At 37.7% G+C, this 22475-nt stretch overlaps 1 protein-coding gene across 8 annotated transcripts in view; it reads right to left on the bottom strand.

Annotated features, from left to right (window-relative positions):
* LOC107321707 (ephrin type-A receptor 6) overlaps window positions 1-22475 on the bottom strand; it is a 438332-nt gene that overhangs the window by 270144 nt on the left and 145713 nt on the right. The gene's annotated exons all lie outside the window — the stretch shown is intronic.

Raw genomic sequence — 22475 nt, 5'->3', positions numbered from 1 at the left:
TGCCAACATGTCCTCTGAGAAAGATTTTCAGAAATCTAAAGTAGAGATATAGAGAAACAAAAACAAAACCAAGCAGTGTGTTTGGCAGCTGATATATACCATTATCCATCTGCCTCTTAGGTCCTTCCCAGTGAAATAATGCTGCTAGTGAGGGCTCTGCCAACTGCATTTGCAATTTTCTTTCTGTTTTAAATAGCAGGCAGTTTTAGATCCTACTTGCATTACTCATATGATTTTCTCCAACTGAAAATCCTTCTGTTACTATTTTCCACTGACAGAGAAAATATTGTTTGATATGCAATCTGTTCCTTGCCTTACACATTTCAAATTTCAGCTTGTCTCAGCAATCAGCTCACTATTTTCTCTTGACAAACAAACCCTCACCTCAGCACTAACAGCTCAGAAACTGCACGAAGAAAGTTACAATGCTACTGCCATTCCAAGGCACGCCTTTCTATTGAACATCAAACAAATTCCAACCAAGAGAGAAATCTGCAGAGGGATTCAATCATGCAGTATATTATTCCAGATAGCTCTTTTTAAAATGGAGGTATCTTGAGATACGTGGTAGTAATATCACTACTGCAGTAAGCATAGGTTAATATAATATACAAGCATGCAGAAGAAAAAGCTAATCTCTGCCTTCCTAACTGGTCTTGTACTGAAATGGTAAGTTTCCATACAGTAGGCAGCAGAAACACGAAGAAGGTACAACAGCATTTTGATCCCTGTGCACAAATAACATGCAGAGTACACTCCCCTCCATCCATCTTTTCAGCCCAGCAGACTGTGAGAGATGTGTAACATGAAATGCTCCTCCCCAGGAAGTCCAGGATGCAGAAATCTTCCCCATATCTCCAGCACTGTCCTTGTTCCCAGAAATAAAACAAGTTAGGCAATACACATAGCATGTAGCCTACACTAAGCATATCCCTGCTAGGTAACACCAGAATGGTAAGGAGTTGAAGTGTCATGCAGCTGTTGATATGATTAGACTGAAAGGTCCTTCTCAGTCTGTTCACATCTGAGCAAGGCACATAAACATCAAAAACCAAACATACTACTAGCATCCTCAGAAAATACATTAAAGCAGATAGATACTAAGCCAAATGTTGACTGTCCATCACTGTTATCACTTCCTTGCTTGCAGATTAAGCAACAGTTCTACCTTTATTTGTGTCTTCATATTAATTTTGTCTCTTTCTGATGGTTTTGTGGACCACTACAGAATGTATGAATTCCTGGAGGCATTCAAGGCCAGGCAGGATGTGGCTCTGGGCAGCCTGCTCTGCTCGTTATCAACCCTGCACATAGCAGGCAGGTTGAAACTGGATGATCATTGTGGTCCTTTTCAACCCAGGCCATTCTATTATTCTATTTATAACAGTTTATAGGCAAACAAATTGCTAGAGGAGATTTGTCTGCCTCAGAGCAGCAAAGAGGCAGCAGAGCCCCATTTTTCATCACCAGGAAAAGGGATGGCTACTGCTTTCTGCCCCCGAGACTCCTACTTCTTTAAGTAAAATGGTTGAGTAAGTACATAAATCAAAGACAAATAAAATTTGTTAATTATTCTTAATCTACTGAGTTTCTCACGAAGCTAGAACAGGAAACAGATATACTCCTGTATGAAGCTTTAATATTCTTAGTTTCATCTAGTAAACCTCTAATAAAATGTCTGCCTAATATCTCTGCCACTGAGAGATGGCTCTTGTGAATTTTGTTAACACAAATGGTTATGCTTCCTGAAAATGGCTTTCTTGTTGAACGAAAAAATCATATTCTTTTCCATATTAAAACAAGAGAAGTTGAGCTGCCAAGACGCAGTTCAAAATATAGTTAAAAAGTCACTAGCTAATTATATTTTCCCACTTTCCTATATCAGTTCCATCTGTTTGTGTTTTTGTTTTATTTTTTATTTTTATAGTATTTGTTGTTAAGATAATATTAGTTACCCAGATGGAATATACTGTTACTTTCTGACTAAAGCAGAAATATTCAGGATAAAAAGGGCTGACAGAATCTGAAAGCTACTTTGATACTTTTGACAGGAGATAAGACATATTTCAGGTGCTTGATTTCAGGCTGCAGGATCTTCAAGTTCATGAATTCCATCTGCAGTGACAGCACTCAAAAGCCACTAAGGAACACAAAACGAGCAGCCAGCACTGTTGAACAGCGTCAGCCCAATGCAACTGTTTGCATTTTTTCACTGGAAAAGAATTTTGTGCAAACACACATAAACCTGTTGCCTCAAGTGTACCATACAGTGCTCAGCATGATGCTGAAAGAGCTTCTCTGGCATTCCTCTCTGTGCATGGCATGTAGAGGGAAATGCTGGGAGCAAGTGGTACCAAAGCTGGTGCAAAATGGATAGCTGGATTCACTGGACTGGCAGCTAACTCGCTGAGTCACCATGGGGAGCCTGTGTATGCAGCAACTGCAGCATTTCCCTTCTCTATCAATTAAACCAAGGTGCAGCTCAGCTTGTGGCCTGAGGAGAAATCCATGTTATTGTCAGTGCGATGGAAAACGTGCACTGTCAGGGCTGCTCCTCATTCTACCCACCTGGTGCTACTCATCCCAATGGGAGATTAACAAAAATTAATCTAACGCCAGTGATAGACTGAAGAAGAGTAAATCTACAGTTCAAATGAAATCCATCACCCACTGGTGAAAAATCCTGTATGTTTTAAACAATTAAAGAACAGGCTTGGCCTAATATGGGGAAATAACATCCAGTTCTCTTGTAAATTTAAGAAAATTGGAACGGCTTTTTAACCAGACACCGTATTTCAGAAATCTATTTTACATTTCAGCTTCTAATCTGCTTGGGAACATTAAATTTATTAGAAATATGCTATTTTATCAGTAAATGCAAATGACAGTTCAGTCTGTGAACCTTTAACATAAACGATTAATCCTAATGAGAAATTACATTTGTTCTGGTTTCTCACATGCACATCTGAATTACATCTCAGCTGAAGGCACAACTTTGATTTTGGAATTCCTGTTGACATCTCATTAACAATGAAACTGAAGGAAAACTTGTCACAAACAAATGTAAAGGAAACACTGATTTGAAGAAGAATGCCATTTTTTTGGTAGTCCAACTCTTGCTGCACACAGAATTAGGCAGGAAACAGATTTATAAAGAAAAAACATATTTTACCTTCACAATAATTTTAAAACATTGTGAACTATTTTGTTTGTCTCTTCTGTTGCAGCTTTGGTTGCACTGAGTGCAATGACTTCTTTTTCAAACAGAAACAAATGTAACATAACTATCCTTTAGCATTCTTAAATCAAAAAGCTTTACAAAATTATTTCTTTAGAGAAAACCCTTCCGCTGGGAATCCTAATATTAATGTTATTAAAAGAAAGGTCATTCTCTGAAACATTCTTAAAGATGCTGTCACTGTTATTTTGGCAAAGTGATATAGGGAAGCTTCAGTTCTGTGCTCTGGAAATAGATGTCAGCAATGAGGAAGCTTATCCTGAATTAATAAATATACATGTTGACTTTCAGCTTCATTTCACTGGAATAATTACTGCACATCATCACATCAACAAGCCAGCAATCAGCAGTCTCAGTCTCAGGTCACTGACTGCCTTATGAAACGTCTGTCTCCTCACCACGTGCTATCTTCCTTTATGCAAAATTCTTGATCTTATTAGGCTGTTAACTGTTAAATATTCCAGCAGCTGAGAACTCAAACTTTTTGTGTATCAGTTTTTAAATGTATGAGTGGCACAATTAAAAAAAAATAAACAAACAAAAAAACCCTCAAACTGCTAAGGGAAACTTTAAGATAGCATCACCATGAACTGGCTGAGCAATGATTACCATTAACCATCAGAAACAGAGTGAGCATATAACAAGATGTGGTGCTGCACAATTCTGAAAATGATTTTTCTTCGTAGACTTCACTTACTTTATTTCTGCTGATCTTTATTGTCTTTTTGTTTTGTTGTGTTCTTCTGCTTTGGATTAATTTAATGGTAAAGATCAAGAAGATATAAAGCCATTTCAAGCAGTGGCTCTAAGGAGACATTCAATGAGAGGACATCAGGTCTCATCATTCAGAGCCACTAGAACAAAATTCAAAATTTGAACAATTCTCACTTCCCATATGAAACAGGGACCGTTTTTCATTATGTTGATTGTTGGTTCCTGTAAATCCCCTGCACAGATGTAGGACTCATCTGCCTCAAAATAAGTACAGAGAAGGAAGTACGTGCTTGCTCCTAAGAGGGCTGAAATACAGGTGATGAAAATAATAACATTTTACTCTTTAAAAACCACAACAGATCCTCTGTCTTTTACCTGAGTTGGCAGAAAAGACCCTTTGTTACCTTACTATAAGGACCCTAATCACTTCACGTCACTCCTTCAGGACCAAGAGGACAGAGCCTGGCATCTCTTGAGTCTGAAGGACTGTGAAATCCTTCTGAGAACCAGCCTACTGAAACAAGCTGAAAAAACAAGCTGCAGCTTAACAAGCAGCACAGCTCATTATATTTTGATCTCATTCTTCAGTTTTTTCATATTATTCAATGCAGTTCTTCCAAAAAAAAACCCCTTAAAATAAACATAACTACTTTTTTTCCCCCAAGAGGGCTCTTTTGTTTAAATGTGTTTAGTGGTGATAATAACGACAGAAGAAAACAGAACAGAACAAAAACAAACAAAAAACAAGGAAAAACAAGGAAAGTGTGTGGATAGAAATAAGTGTTATCACCTGCTATTTTGCCTTCTGTGAATCTTTCTCTCAGCTTGAGGTGTTTATTCTCTACTAGATCACCAAAGATAAAGAGGTTCTCTAACTTGCTTATGTCTGAAACTATTTCAGTTCCACTGCACGTAAGCTTTGCATCACAGTATTGCTACTATGAAGAGCATTTTCTAAAGTGCAAAAAGCCCAGTTCACAATATAATACAGACAAAAGAAAAACATAACACAATCAAAAGAAGCAGCATTTCTCAGTACTCTACTGTTATTATACATGGCCAGATATGTAGACATTGTGAAAATGCAGTTTTTTAAATCTAAAAAAAAAAACAAAAAAAAAAACAGAGAGATAATTAATTTGAAATTACTTTTCACAAAAACCCAAACCCACAAACCCAACCAACCAACCAAACAAGAAATCTCAACCTAAACCACTCAAAAACTTAAAATGAGAAAAGTACATAACACGGTGGATATAATCAAACATACTTAAAACTCTTATGTTTGGAATACTGCTGTTAGAACTGCTGTTAATGCTAGCAGTAATGATCATTGCGGGCTAAGTTTTATGGAGATAAATGGTAGTATGAAAATTGAAGCTTGGTCTTTTGAATTGCAGAGGATCATTTTCCTTCGTGAGCATGACCACAGTGGGATAATTACTCTGACATTTAAACATTTCCTTCCTTTTAAATTGTTTATGCCCTTTAAGCAAAACAGCTGATTATGAATTTCAATGTTTTTCATCAGCCTAGCTCTGAGACAAGAGTCCTAACTTGCAAATGTTGAGATAATTCACCAAAAGACATCCAACTATGCTTAATTTTCATTAAACCTAATAAAATTTAAGTACTAGCAGATTTCATTTCTTTTTTATTTTTTTCTTTTTTAATACATTGTCAAAGCAAGTCTTTACAGCTCCAAGACTGTCTTAATCAAAATGTTATAATGGATAGTTAGGGAACACAGCCTCAGTGAACACTGAATGAATAAAGCAACCTTAATTTAAATTAGTCTCCCTAGTTTAAGTTGTGTGAATTGCATTTTTTATTCTGGCCATAAGTTATGAAATGCTGAGATACAGCAAAAAATGTCCAAAAAAAAAAAAAAAAAAAAAAGATTTATTTATTTTTTTTGAATATTGGTGATTGTGAGGAATGTTTTTTCTGCTGCTTTGCCGAAAGGGTCACATTAACTCAAGCAGGCAATTCCTGGCTTGTACTCCTACTGTAGGAAGTGGTGGCCAGACAACAGGATATGATCCCCTCTTTGGGCAGATAGGGATAGAATTTCTTCATGAGGACTATGAACTAACAACACACAGTCTCATTGTGTCTTCTCCTTTGTCCACTCCTACCACTCTCCATCACTTGTTAGCTACACAGGGGTCCCGCAAAGTTGGCAACAAGAAAGGAGGTCACTTCATAAAAGCAGTTTGTTCTCCAACTGCTCTGTGAAGGCCACAGGTACTTGCAGATATTTTCGAAAGAAACCCAAGGCAATCCTCTAGGATCTGTCTAGCATCTGGCAGGGATGCAGGTGCTTCAACTTGACCTGCACCAGCTGGGCTCATTTGGAGTCAGCACAGCTGTCAGCATATTACTGCCAAATTCTTGCTTCTTGAGAGGCTGCACTCAATGTTATTTTTTGATGCTGGCAACTCAGAAGTCAGTCATGTGCTGTTTGACCTATTCTAAACCCAGATTTTGCAAGCACAGAAAGCAACAAGGGTTTCAGCCAGCAGTATGCAAGAGGATGTAATTAATAGCACTTTTTTGTCTCTGACTTCCATTATTTACATACAGCCCGAGGTAAAATTACCATCGTCCTAGGAGGTTCTGCATACTTTTACTGTAAAAAGCCTTCCTTAAAATGAATGACCTTAAAAACAGAAATAAATAAATAAATCTCTTTCTTAGTATTATTTTCCTATTCAGAATGAGTTTTGCAATAGGGAGGATGTGCAGACACTTCTCCTAACTTTCACTCAGTAGTACAAAACAGTTGTCACTATTTAGAGACTACATCACCAGCCTGCTCCCAGATCAGATTAAAACTGCTTCTAATACCTGGTACTGGAGTAGGCTGCCAAGAGAGGTGGTGGATGCCCCATTCCTGGAGACATTAAAGGTCAGGCTGGACAGGGCTCTGAGCACCTGATGGAGCTGTGGGTGTCCCTTCCCTGTTCACTGCAGGGGAGTTGGACTAGATAACCTTTAAAGTTCCATTCAAACTTGAACAATTCTATAATTCTATGATAATATCCAAAATAGTACAAGCCCTTGGTACAAAAAAGTAATGTCAGTGAGAATTTTTGAAATCTCTTCCTTCCTCCCTTCCATTTTCCCTCCTCAACTGTTCCCCCGAGTGTTCTGTGGAAGAAAAGTGGGACACGTATCTAGAGGAACAGGCTGCATCCTTGAAAACACCCTACAAAATGTGCAAGGCCAACAGGTGCTCTCTTCTTCCCATGAAGTGGCACTAGGGAAGCCCAGAACAGCCCTTGGTAAACCACTCAGGCTCCCCCATCTCTGCTGAAAAATGCATTTTGAAAGGTATCTGAAAAGCTTAGGAGAGGGCAGAAAAAAAGCCACAAATTCTATCTGAAGTCTAAAGAAAATGCTTTATGGTCAGGGTTCTAATGAGCTCAATCTACTTATTTATCACAAACAACATTTTGTGGTTACTTAATTACAGTATATGAAGGTTTCAAAGGGAAGAAACAGCAGATACTGAAGAGCTCTTAGGTGCACAGGAGGAACAGAAAAACCTTCCAACAGCCAGAAAGAAGGTGAGTAGAATCACATCAGAGAAGGCAACACATTTTGACAGTGGGGATTCCCTTTCCCTTCATGTCCCCAAGTGCAGACCAGATGCAATCCAAGATTTACAATAGCAAAACACAGCTTTTACTTTAAATCACCCATGAATTGCCTTTAAGCAGGGCTAGCTATATGCTATGCAATGCACTGAAAAGCACAAGGGTACAAGTGGTCAATGTTCACAAAGGGTGGATGCAGCTCAAGCTCTCTTGAGAAGCAGCATAAGCTAAGGATCTTTTTCCAGAAAGGAACCAACTTCTTCTGAAGTTGATTCAGAATAAGAAACAGTACTTACATGTTCTAAATTCATTTCATTCAGCTTTCTTAGTTGAAGTCACTTCAACAATATGAAGAACATAATGAATAACAAATGAATAGCATAACAGAAATGATTTTGCAACATCCTTTGTCTCTTCTTGCACCAAAACTGGTAAAAATATGGAAGCCACAGAAGTGGCTCTCCGGCATTTTCTTGAATCTGTGCTGCTTACTTTGGCAGGACACTGATTTAAGCATCACCTTGGGCAGACCTCCTTAAACCAGTAAAATACAGCTGAATTGCAGGTTGTCCTTAACACAGATACATGAACATCTGGGAGTTGCTTGGGTTAATGGGTATGTGACACAGCAAGGTGGATTCACTCACACATCCCTTAATTAACACATTTATAAATATTCATAGGTTAACTAGCTCTCTAATTATTCCCAGAGACTTAGGGAGGCCTAATCTTCTACTAAAACCTTGCCCTTTTATCTTTTTACCTACTAGCTTCTTTTTGACCAAATGTTAAATCTGGCATTTGAAAAACTGAATCAGAGAGCTCTCATTAGAATGTGGAGGACTCATTTCAATGCAAAGTTAATTTAATTAAAACAAAGGGCAATATAAACAGCATGGTGCATCAAGCTAAGCAAGGAACACTAAAGATGTGTACTACGCTGTATTACTTCAGGTGTAATACCATTTCGCATTGGTATTCTTCCCACAACTGTAAAGCTTGAGGCAAAAACTGGAAGAGCACTCACTATTTCATTGTACAGGTAAATGAATATGTCTCATGAGTACGCATACGTTTCAGCACACTGTGCATTGCATACAGATTACTGGCATCTTACTTTCTTCCTTTGTAATGGTTGGATTACGCTGTCCCTCTACTCCACAAACATCTTCAGGTCACCATGGGACCTACCTGATCCATTAGAATAAGCCACAAAAGACGTTTTGAAGACACCTAGACAATTAGCAGATCAACCCAAATGGCAAAGAGGATGTAGATGCCCAACAGATTCCTGCACTGGTGTGCATGGTGTATCCACAATAGGCTGGCCAGGCATCTGAGCTTCTTTGCTGGCTAAATACTGCCCTCTCCCAGCTAATCTACAGCTCACTCATTCCTGATTTCTACTTGCGGCGAAAAATAATGTAAGAAGATTAACTGACATAGAAAAGAAAAACATTTGCAATTTCACCAAAAGAACTGCCTGGAATCATTTCTTCAGGACTGCTCATCTCTCGAGTAATCTCATGTCTACCTCTAACAATAACTGAATGCTTAGAAAATAAAACCTATAGTATTTAGAAACTTACTATCAGCCTCATTAGGTTCATCTCTTTCTTCTTTCAGATCTTCCCTTGCTTGAGGCAGAAGTGGCTTTGCAGAATCACAGCTGAAATATCACCTACAATGCAACCCCCTGCCTGTGAGAAATAAAACATCTGTAATAGCTGAAATATGAGACCAACAACCCTTCTTGCGAGAACTGCAACCCCAAGATCTTGGTGTAAGTTTGGCCCTACCTGAGAGCCCAGAACCCAAAGACAGGAAGGGCTGAAGCTTCACTGCATCAGCAAGACCAGAGGATACATCACAAGCCAGTACAGGTGATGCCTAGATATGAATGTCCAGACACACTTGCTCAAAGGCTAGAAAATAGACAAGAAATAGGTAGAAAGGTGGCACAAAACGCAGCTATTTCACAAAAAGAAGAAAAAAAAAATAATATCCCATGATTTGTTTTGTTTTTGTGGAATCAGGAAAATAAATCTGATTTGTAGGTAATTTGAACTAAAAGAAACAGTGCTGAATGAGGTGGATATTTCATAAATCTTATGCTGACTACAGGGGATGCACTCGTAGTCACATATCACAAGTTATCAGGAGTGTGACTAAAGGGTTCGGGTGTCAGAAATCACAAACATAATCAAGAGATAAAGTATTCTGTCAGCTTATAAGTATTTTATCAGAAATATGTATCCTAAAGACTCCCTGATTTGAACACTTCAGGAATTACATTCATATTACAATGACAGATAAATACAAAGTAGTGGAGAGCAATTATAGCTGCTGCAAAACGTAGCAATTAATTCTTTGCAAAAAAGCTTAATCTCAGTTCCTACACTGAAGAGCACAAATTAGTACTGACTGCTATATGTCATTTTATGCATTAAAAATATAAATTAGATTTTGATACTAAACAAACTCTGTCTGAACGTTTTTGAAGTTCACTAAAAATATTGTAAACACAATTATGAAACCTGAAATGATATCCACTCCTCCCCTGCCACTGCTAAGCATACCATGTTCAAGGAAACTTGTGCAGAATGGCACTTTAAGTAATCTGCATTGCTCATGGCTAGTGCCCAGGTTACATACTGGCCATGCTCACATTACACAGCATTTGATGCAGTGGCTTTAAAGCTTCTCAACCACATGGAAGTAACTACTAATCTTTCGTGAAAGAAAGTGCTGAGGAGCATTACACTTTTCATGGCACAACTGTGTGACAGTGCTGTGAAAATGATGAATTTCCTTTGGAGAGAGGCAATACAAAAGAAATAACGAATTTGAAAAGAAAGACAAGGTATTGTTATACAATACAAAATTTCTATAGAACAGTAATGATTGATATGTGCTGCTTGAGGTTCAGATGTGAGCAAAGAGTAAAATAAAAGAGTTAAATTACCCCATGAGAAAGTAAATTAAGGAAAAGACAGTAACATTTAAAATGTAACAAGATTTCACATGGTGAATGAAACATTGGATACAGAGAAGTACAGCAGGAAGCCAGAAATCTTCCTGAAGGTTTATATTTACAAATACAAGTTGGCCAAGTATAATGTAATTCTTTTCAGAAATATCTTTAAGCACATCATTTCAATATGGCCCCACTTGTAGTCCCTGATATGGGGCCCTCAACACAGAAAAGAGGTGTTAACTGTTGTAGTGGTTCCAGAGGAAGTTCACTAAGATGATCGGAGAGCTGAAGCACCTCTCCTATGAAGAAAGACCACATCAATGTGGCCTTCCAATACTTGAAGTGAGCTCATTATCAGGAGAAATAGTTTTAAACTGAAAAAAGGGAGATTTAGGTTAGATGTCAGGAGGAAATTTTTCTCTCAGAGGGCAGTGAGGCAGTGGCACAAGCTGCACAGAGAAGCTGTGGATGCCCCGTCCCTGGAGGTGGTAAAGGCCGCCTAAGCTGGTGGGGGGCAGCCCTGCCCATGGCTGGGGATTGGAGCTAGGCAGTCCTTTCCAACCCAAGCCATTCTATGATTCTATGAATTATGCAGGATAATCAAATGCTGATGGTAAAAAACTATGTCACTAAAAACTAAGTTCAGAACCAAAGAAAAAGTTGAAAACATCCCACAAGCATTTTCATCCCTTTTTAAGGGAATAAAAATGTGAGCTATCAATAAAAAAAAAAAAAAGCACAAGAAGGAAAATAAAAAGAATTCATTTAACAAGCAAGAAATTTCACTACAGAACATTTCTTCTCATCAGAATTCAGTCACTTTTGGTATAGGTGAAAAAGAGAAGTCAAAAGTTGTAAGTGGGATGCAGAGAAGATGTATGGGAAAGCATTCCTCAGTCACGGCACTTCAGGCACCACCTGGTTTGTGACTATGTAGAGAACCAGTATCATCTCATCTGATGCAAAAGCAATTAGAATGCCTGTGTTTACAAATATTTTGCTTTTAGCTTTTAATATAATGGACATCTCTATTGTATATCTGAAAAATCAATAAGTACAGATCAGCAGAAAAGCAAATATCAGCAGGTTTTGGCCAGTACTGTCTATGTAGGAATTTTGAAACACTTTCATAACATCAAATAACGTGGGAACACACTCTGACAAATGCAGGCTATGCAGGCACTGTCATTTCAGCAGTTTACCACCTTTTTCTCTCTAGCTGTCTGTTCTGCAGGCCATTGTACCTTGCATGCTGGAAAAAGAAACATTTGAAGCCATCTTTCCTGATCCAGAACTGGTTGTTAAAGAAAAAAAGACTTCAGATTCTCCGTGTTAGACCTGGTGTTCTACATATAGTATTCAAATCCCGTAAGCAGATATTCCCAGTACTGCTGTTGAAGAACCTGCTTGAAAAGAGATCTAAAAGGCTTGCAGAGAACAGCCTAAGGAGATGCATTTCTGCAAGCAAGATGCTATAATATTTAGTGCAACCTGCAATAAATTAGAAGTCTATCAACATATAGAAAGTATTTTGTAGACATTATCAGTCATGATGTTACTGTCAGATCAGAAATCAACCAGCCATTCGATACACCCCTACATGTGAGATACATCAGAAGCACAGTGAAGCACCAGCTCTAGTCTGGCCAAAAGAGGAGCTGTATGTGTGCTGTCTTATTTCAGCATAACAGATTTCCTTTTATCATCCAGATATACACACTTTTCCCCACTGGATTTATTTTAAAGTTTTTTGAAGTTTTAATGATATGTTTTCAAACAAGGCTATTCATGTCAATAACCACTTGATTTTACAGCTTTCTGTCTTTCCATAATAGATCTTGATCTCCTCTGAAGAACACTTCTACACCTGCTATTTAGCTGTCACGAAGATCGAAGTACTTCTAACCTAAGACTGCAATTGATGACCCAGAGCTAAATTTCAGGTGCACCAAGCACCAAGCACCATGACCTTCTGCTAAAACTAACTGCATGGGAGGAAATAATTCAGCTACGCCTCAAGCTAGGCAAGCAAAAATTCAGAGACTACTTCTGAGACGGCTGTTACTGCTTGTTAAAAAATACCGCCTTTATACATTCATTCCAATATAGAATATCACAGAGTATCACAGAGATACATCACACTCACAGATTTTATGCTAAAACATGAAATATCTGCATTCATGCCATAAATACTGAACTGAATTTTAAGCTGCACACGGTGTGATACTGATTTAACAAAAATCTTTGTTAATGTTACAAATCAATAAGCACAGTTCATGGTGAGCATAACCACTGCTATGATTGCAATCAGAGGCGTAATTGCTGATTCTCGTTTGAAATGCTGAAGGGGTATATTTTAGTATAAAACCGAGGACCAGAATGGGAATATCTGCTCTCTGCTCCTGGTTTTTGGATTGCCATTTACATGAGCTCTGTGGGTGGAGTTCTGAAAAGCCATCACAGTGCGTTGGACACCCACTTCAAACTGCAGCCCCAAAAGACACAGTCACTAGAATAGTTTGCTTCAAAAACTCCAGTACAGACCCTATTCAGTTTTGCCCTGCATGATGGGAACATAACAGCTCTGTGAATAAGGCCCTTAACATCTCTCTATTAGGACAGGAGATATGAGTAGCAATTATGATAATTAAACGTAATTACATTAAAAATAATTAGCACTTTAGCTATCAATTGCTATGTGCTGGCGCAGCAATTAAAAGGAGACCAAATTCCACTATAATTTTTATTACTATGTTCTTCATTCAAAACAGTAAAAGGTAGAGAATATTTTCTTTTCATGTGTGCTGTGTTCTCATTTTAATGAATAATATCATCATCTGAGCAGAATAAGTACTACCAGAGGTGACATAATTGTCAAAACATTACAATTTGGACTTTTTCCCAGTAGATTATAGTAACTCACATATACTTGTAAGAAAGTGAACAAAAGATGTCTGCCATCTAACTTTCTGGTTTAGCAGACCTCTCCTCATTAAAGATATTTAAACACAATTAAAATGGATAATTGGATCAAATTCAGTAAACAAACTTCCAATAGACTTTACTGAATGAATAGAGCATTAAAAATACTTGAGCTCACAAGTGGGGATGTTTGCACACGTATAACAGCAAAACATATGTTGGCATTTATAGCCAAATCAAAGCCACCTATCTTTCCAGATCTATAAAGTTGGACTGACAACTGAGACAAAACATATGATTTTCATCACTGATAATCTTTTGAGCAAATGAGCATTGCCTAAAGTGTTCAGAATGGGAACACATGAGAGAGGAGGTCATGCAGGTGGAGCAGGAGGAGCCCTGGAAGCAGCTCCAGAGACTGACATGTCTCCAACCTGATCACGTGGAGACTGCTGAGCAATGCCTTCTTTTCTGACCTAAAATCTGAGACTATTGAAAAATATTGCAGTCTCTGGAAGGAGACTAACCTTTGAGGCTTGTTTTTTGTTATCCACCAACAGATATAATCACCAGAAGAAAATCTGGAAAAAAAAAAAAGTTTCTTATAATATAGACTGCATATAATTGCATAATTCGCCTGGCACTATAAGCCAATGTGGACACACAAATTTAAACAAAATTATATTCAATGAAGCCAAGGAATAAACAGTGCCAATCAGTACTGTCTAGTATCTACTATTATCAAGGTAGCTTAAGACAGAGCACTTAATAACATTTCTAAGCTAGTTGTAAGACTGTCCTCCTCCCATCCTATGCTTGCACTTAGATCACTGTCAATGAAGGACAAGAACTACGAAGTATTTACTTCAATGTATTTCTGCAGCACACAATAATGTATATCTATCTTCCATTTTTGACAATGGATGCTACAATTATAAACATAATTAATATGTAACCACTGGGGGATATTTTTGACTAGTTCACAAGATACCTACCATCAGCATCGTGAATTGTACAGGTCATTCCTAATGTACTCATTAATCATTAATAGAGCAAATATTTGCTGGTCTAGCAAGGTAAAGAGGAATGCAATCTTTATCTGTGTTGTGAAAATCCATTATTTAAATATTGCCTAAATATTGGTGTTATCCATAAGCTTGTCTCAAAGATTTAACTCTTCCCACACCTGGCACTCTTCACAAAGACCTTCTGAGGCCAAACTGTTGGCCGCTCACACCCCATGTCTCCTTAAAAGACTTCAGCAGCATTAGGTACAAGGCTTCTTCAAGCTGATTTAGAGCCCATGTTCCATTTCTAAGACTTAACAGAACTGTGCTTTTAGGGATTGGAGACACTGAAGGCATTTTAAGGAATTTTAAACTTTTCTCTGTCATTTCTTCTATGTGACACATTCAACTTCTGTCCTTTACTGCCACAATCTTTCACAATCTCTGAGGAATTTTGGATGATTGGCATAACTAAGGTACACATACAGGATAATGCCACTGGCCTCACTCTTAGAAAAATCCAAGAGGTCAAGAGAATAAATCCTATGGGAAACAGGGACCCTGGAAGGATAACAGGGTGGGAAGAGAAAGAGAAGTAAGGGAGAAGAAATATCACTCAGATTCGTCTCAGATTTGCAAAAAATGCATTCTGGCAGTTTATAACCTGAAAGCTGCTGGGAGAATACATCTTTGGTTAAATAAGCAAGTAAAAATATTTGATTTTCAGCTGATTTCAATAGATTTTAGGGTTTTTTGTTTGTTTTTTGTTTTTGTTTGTTTAATATAAGGTCAAAAAGCTTCATTAAGGTCAAACTACTCTTACTTTTGCAATTTCTTCTATATTTTTTCATTAGACCAGTTCTCCAAATGATGTATCATTTTGAAATAAATTCTTATACAACTCGACTCTTCTTTTCCTCACCTTTTTACTTAGAATAGTATTATGAACAAAATGTAAGTTCATGAAAAATGAAAGGCCAGCCTGAACTGCACTTATGGGAGAAAAGATGTCTTAGATAAATCTTTAGTCCCTTAACCTAAGTCAGTCTGTATAGCATCTTCTCAGTAACATGCATATTTTTTTTTCATTCTTATCTACCACAGCCAGGTGAAATTTAAATATTTTTATACATGCATGCACACACAGAAATACTTGAGATAAACAGTACTGTGTATCAGATATCATTAACTTGCCAAGCTCTATTTTCACATGGTCCATGACTAAAGATATTTATGAATGATACATTTGTAAACTGTGCAATTAAACAAACCCTTTACCCCTCTGTTTAAAATTAATCAACCTGTTAATGAATTAGAATTTAATATCTCCTGAACATGGGTATCTTTCAGTTCATTTTCATTCAAGTTCATTTAAAAATAAGAAAAAGCATCTATCTGGGAGTTTATTGTTGGGTAATGCTTGTTGTCAACATTTATTACTCATCTCTACTGTAAGATCTTGATTTGTCTGTGAAATATGTTCACCAGAGGCAGTGGGGCCTTGGAACAGGCTCTCCAGGGAAGTGGGCACAGCACCAAGCTGATGGAGTTCAAGGAGTGCTCGGACAATACTCTTAGACATGGGTTTTGGATTTTGGGTGGTGCTGTGTGAGGCCTGGAGATGGACATGATGACCCCTGTAGCCTCCTTCCAGATTGGGATATTCAGTGATTCTGTGAACAGGGAAATTGTAGCCTCCTTCGTGGAACTTATAAAACGTCCTTGCTAAAACCTCTTTCAGGGTTGTTCTAGGTATCATATACCTTGCACCAGTGAATTAAATGATCTCTAGGGGTCCCTTCCAGCCTCACATTTCAATGAGTGCTATTATCTCCACAGGTAACAAACACATTATGATATGCGATTAATTTCACTTTTCAGTTTTTCAGTTAAATTTCTCCCTGCATGCCATGACAGAAGTAAATCCTGGATTTAACTCATAGTCAGTATCTGTAATACTCATGTACGCAGTTTAAAGGTGAAAAAATAGTAATAGAAACATGAACTATGTGAACTACACTTGCATCATAGTAACACTGATTTATGTGTCAGTAAGATCTCATCAGTGGCACTTCCGACAGGTTGGATCTGGGTCCAATCTTGTTCAACATCTTCATATGTGATCTGGATGAAGAGACAGAATGCACCCTCAGCAAGTTTGCTGTGGATAAGAAGCTAGAAGAAGTGGCTGACACACCAGAAGGCTGTGCTGTCATTCATTAAGGCCTGGACAGACTGGAGAGTTGGGCAAAGAGGAACCTGATGAGGTTCCACAAGGGCAAGTATAGAGTGCTATACATTGAGAGATATAACTGCATGCATCAGTACAGGATAGGGGATGACCTGATAGAGAGAAGCTCTGCGAAGGACCTGAGTATCCTGGTGGACAACAGGCTGGCCATGAGAAAGTAGTGTGCCCTTGTGGCCAAAGCCGATGGTATCCTGGGGTGCATTAAGAAGAGCATGGCCAGGTGTGGGAAGTTCTCCTCCCCACTCTACTCTGCCCAGGTAAGACCACATCTGGGGTCCTATGTCCAGTTCTGAGCTCCTCAGTTCAAGGAAGACAGGTAATTTCTAGAGAGAGTCCAGCAGAGAGTCACAAAGATGACGAGAGGCCTGGAGTATCTCCTGTACAAGGAAAGGCTGACTGACCTGGGACTGTTCCACTTGGAGAAGATTGTGAGGGTATCTCATCACTGTTTATAAACATCTAAAGTTTGGAAGTTAAGTGGGGAGGGCTGGGCTCTTTTCAATGGAACCCAGCAACAGGACAAGAGGACAGTGAGCACAAACTGGAACACAGGAAGTTCTGTACAAACATGAGGGAAAACTTCTTTGAGGGTGACAAAGCTCTGGCATAGGCTGCCCAAAAAGGTGGTAGAGCCTCCCTCTCTGGAGATATTCAAGTGCTGTCTGAAGTTCTTCTTGTGCTACCTGGTGCAGCGAGTTGCTTTAACAGGGAATTTAATTCTATGATCTCCAGGTCTCCAAGCCCTGTGATTCAGTGATTTCATATGGTATTCATGGAGGCATTCACGAAGATTTACAGGCTGTCTTTTAGATGTGGAGAACACAAGTTAGTTTCATATAAAGCCCCACAGCCTGAGGGCAGCCACAGGACACAGACCATCAGGCATTTATCAGGTTGTGCTGCTGAATGAGCACAGCGTTTTCACACACAGCTGCATATATTTATCAAGTCCTCTTTATGCACAACCAGTAATAGCTACTGGTTCAGAAATCAATAGTTCTGTCGTGTATTTGTTACAAGGAGTGATTATAATGCCCATTTTTCAATCAGAAAAAAAAAATAAAAATCAATGCAGTAGGCCCGTTTACTGCAGATAAAGGAGATTGAAAAGCTTATGGTAATAGCTGAGGCCAGAAAGCCTTTAAGAGAAAGAAAGGCATATGAGGCTCCATCTTACACAGCTGGAGTGTTCATGCAGATGAATATAATTGAACAGAAACTTGCTTGCTTCTCAACTATATTAAGTAAAAAGTATGGAATAAATTAAAGCAAGTAATGCATGCCCAAAACTTTCAGCTTAGTGTGGACATGACATTATTCACTCAGCTTTTTAAGTGATCACTAAAATTAAAATTAAATCATAAATTCATACTGAAATGAAGGAAAAACATAAGTGTAATGGCCTAGGACTTCTGCATTTCTCATTTTATTAAAATCTACATAATAGGAAGCCATTCTAGCACCATATTTATTAACAATCCAATAAATAAACCAGAAAGAATGTTCCAACTGCTTTCCAACTGTTGTCTTGATAATAGAAGATATTATTCAGATAGCTATTTCATGCTGAAGAACTCCTTATTATAGCCATTCCCGCAACCTGAAAGTGTGAATGAGCATACTTAGATATGAAATTTCAGTTACAGTGTCTATATTTATCTACATGAGAAAAACTCCTTCAGTTTTTCTGATATTGATAATCCACAATGCAAACATCAGTTAATAAATCCTCAAGCAAAAAATCTGTGATGAAAATAAACTATTATAAAATTTCCAAATGACAGCAGATGGGGAAAGAGGACAAGACTAAATTCCATATTTGATTGAAAACACCTTCAAAAATGCAAGTGAAAAAATCACTTAGTATGAGATAGAATGCCCAGAATTCATGTGGAAGAAATAATTGCCTAAAGCAGAATTGGTAAATCAGTGGCAAAATAAGCAGTCCTTCCATTTATTTTTGTTAAGGCATCAGATTTTGTTCACTTCAATTTGGCCTCTTGAAGTAACCATGTTTCAGGAAGGATATGAACCTGATCATGGAAACGAAGCAGAAAGCAATCAGGTTATTTCAGCATCCAGAAAAGAACTATTTTAAATAAAACTTATGTTATGGACTCTTTTCATACCGTGAAGTGAAAACTGAGATCATGATGAGATTTCTGCTGTATTTCATATAAATTAGAAAACAGAGCAAAGAAGAGATTTAGGTTGGAAGGACACAATGGTAAGGGGAGTGAAGCACAAGAAATTATTTTCTCTATCCATCAATGAATTATGTGCATAAACTGTTATTAGGAATGCTACAGATATTATAATCTATTTACATCAGAGACTTGGTATAGATGACTTCCAGAGTTCATTGCACTCTTATAAATCCACAGTGGTAATCAACAGTGGTTCTCTTCTACCGACTAGAAAGCACGTACATCTGTTTCCAAAGAGGAATGTACACACAATTAATTTTGTTCTTTGGAGACACTTCACTTTGTGTCTCTTAGACAGAGCAATCATTTTGTGTGAAAGTAAGAAAGCATTCTGTGGGTTTAAAAAAAGGGAAGCGAATTTGTAAAATGCATTCTTATTTTTTCCTAAATAGTTTTTACAAAAGATAAAACTTTAAGCTAAAACATTAAAATTCAGGCAGAATTATCAAAACAAATATTACTGAAACAGAGCTAGGAGGCTTTGCATAGCTCCGGACACACAGCATGAGAAGTCTCTATTGGAAAAATAGTCATTAAGGTTGAAAAATAAGGAAAATGAAACTCTTCATTTATTGTAATTAATTACATCTGTTCAGTAAACAGTGCAGACATACCAGTATGAAAAGATCTTTTGAACCAATTACATGATGTGGATGTTTATTTTTAAATAATGTAATGAAGAGATAACTCTAAATTGGAGTTGAGTAATGGGAACTAGAATGAAGAAAAATTATGTCCTGAGATGTGCTCGACCAAGAAAGGAAAGGAGCACGACAAGTTAAATGTCTGCCAATATCTTATAGTCATTCAGTAAAGAGGAGGTGGATTATTTGCATTAGGTTTGTAGGAAAAAGAAGTGGGCTCAAGCGGCATCACCAGAGATGTAAGCCAGTTACTGGGAGAGCAGTACTCTAGAAAAACATAAGTGAGTGAAAAAAAGTTAAGTAAAACTCAATAAATCATTTTAAGCTGTCTTTAAAGCCTGAATTGATTCAACTGAAGTGAATGGATTTGACAAAATAAGACCAATCCTTCACTTTTCAATCACCAAAAATGTCTATTTTTCTGAAACTGCACTGAATTGAAAAAAAAAATAATATTTTGTGTTCATTGCACAGACTTCTATTCTTTGTAGTTAAAGCAAATGTAGGATCAAATTCACAATCTGAACATACTAGCCATGCTATTTTGGATCTAATTAAATGTTAACAAGGAAAAATGGAAGTTGTAAAATATTTCACATTAGCATTTCTTAACCTTTTCAAGTAAAAAGTTTAAGAATCTACTACATTTGAATAAATATGTGACCATTTATCAATTATGGGGCAATATACTACTGTTTGATAGATAAATTTATCATCTATTACTTTGCCCATGTTTACAGATTACTTAATGCCAGTTTGCATTCTGGCATGAAGTTAACATATTTATCACGAAGGAGCAAAACTGAAATAAAACTCTAGGCAATGGTTCTCGGAGTCAGTTCATCTATGTATTATAAAGAGCAAATTCTAGATCCCCCTGGCAAGTGAAATTTCCATTCACTTCATAAAAGCTTCTACTGTAAGCCAAACAGAAGTTTCACCTGTATTTTGTCTGGCACATGAATACAAATGCTGGATACTTTTTAAATAAATAAGGGATTGACAAACAATCTTTAAGATAACCAAAATCTGGACAAGTGTATCACTAATTGTTTTATATGAAAAGTAACTGATGCTATCAAAAGTACGACAGTATCTTCTGACTCAGATATATAAAAATTCATCCATCTGAAATTATGCCTTTGTGAGTATATGAGAAGATGGAGAGGAACAGCCATCTTACTGCATACAAACATTCTCTCTATATAGCAATGTTCACATATGGACATACAGCAAGTCTATTTGTATTTTAAAGTTTTGTGCAAATATCTGTGAAGTAACATAACATTAAATATACGTGCTGACATAGAACACAAATCAAGTATATCACACACCAGACCATGCACCACTGGGTTAATGCTCTTACTATTGGAGCTATTATCATATCATATTTGAATTGTAAAATAGTGTAGAAAAAACATGCCTATATTTATATGTATTTGTTAAAATCCTATTATGGTGCTATTGATGTTTATTTTGAAACGACTTTCTCCATTTTTAATTGTCATCATCTTACAAAGCAAACCCCTAATCTCAGGTGTTTTACAAGCTACGCCCCCAGCAAGCTAATGCCACATTCCTCTGATGCAAGGCATACATCATAAGAGCCATGCAGTATTTTTCAGCACTTACTCAAGAAGCAGCTTGCCTAAAGCAAGGTCATATTCGGTCCTTACATTGCAGAACCTTCCTGCGCAAACACACTAGCTGTGTGGTGTGTCACCTCATGTTTATAGCAGCATTACTCCAAGTCTGATGCAAATTTTAAGACCCAGAAGGTTCTATCATTTAGGCACTCTGTCAGATATATTCAAACATATCAGTCAAGCTGTCTTCTGACAGAAGGCAGTAAAGCCTGCACACAGTAGGAAGACCAAAGGGTCTATACGGCCTCTTTGTGGGGTTTGCCCCCAAAGGCTGAAGCATTCTGGCTGGCTGAGTCAAATGTGCACTGGAGCACTTGGTGACCTTATTTTAAAAATCACTTCCCAAGGTTAAAGCACATTTGAAAAGAAGTGCACCGTAGTAGCTACAGTCTAAAATAACATTAAATGACAAGTGTGCATCCTTTCTGCCGCATCATTTCACAAGTCAGCTGTTGGAGAAACATGAATCATTTCTGTCGCACTGGGACACAGCCAGAAGCGCTGCCTTTCTAGTTCTCTCTGCCAAAGGAGGAGAGAAAATAAACACATACATACCTACACACTCAGGCAGCTTTTCCCAGTGTACTACTGCCAAAACTGGTAAATAGGCAGATGTCAAGATAAATTCAATACAGAATTGGAAAGAAAAATTATCCCACGGCTTATAACAAACAACTGATCAAAAAGAACATTAGCGTACTATGAAAGCATTTAACGTGTCTTTTGCTTCATCTTGTGTTCATGTTTGTATCATTAGACATCAGTTCTGCATTTCTCCTAATTCATTCACCAGCAGCCACTCGATATTTAGGTGTAACTGAGGAAACCCCATTTCCATTAGCCTCAGTCCTGTGCACGCTAACAGAAACAACATGTGCAGAAGTGAGTTAGCAGTTGGTAACAGCGGCGAAAAAAAAGAGCTCCTCATTCTGACCAGAATCTGCTACACTGCAAAACTCTCAAGACATCTGTAAGATGAAGAAGGGTTTGAAGCACTTCAGGCAAACGTGCATAAAGCATTCACACAGCTTTTCTTTCCGGATGGATTTTTGATGTATTTTCAGGCCTGCATGACCAACTACCCTGAAGACTTCACTAGCACATGCTAAATAAAATTAATAGCATGTGGTTGGGCTTTTGACGCAGCATGAGAGACCACAAATGGTACAGATGATGCACTAAACATCAGAGAGCACAGATAAAAGACAGTATTTCTGGGTAAAGAATTTCACTTCAGAGACACTGAATGCATGACCACTTGTCCTGA

The sequence above is a fragment of the Coturnix japonica genome, chromosome 1 (genome assembly GCF_001577835.2).
Source record: "Coturnix japonica isolate 7356 chromosome 1, Coturnix japonica 2.1, whole genome shotgun sequence".
Taxonomy (NCBI): Eukaryota; Metazoa; Chordata; class Aves; order Galliformes; family Phasianidae; genus Coturnix; species Coturnix japonica.
Note: the sequence above shows the minus strand (reverse complement) of the source record. Positions and strands in the feature narration are given on the sequence as shown.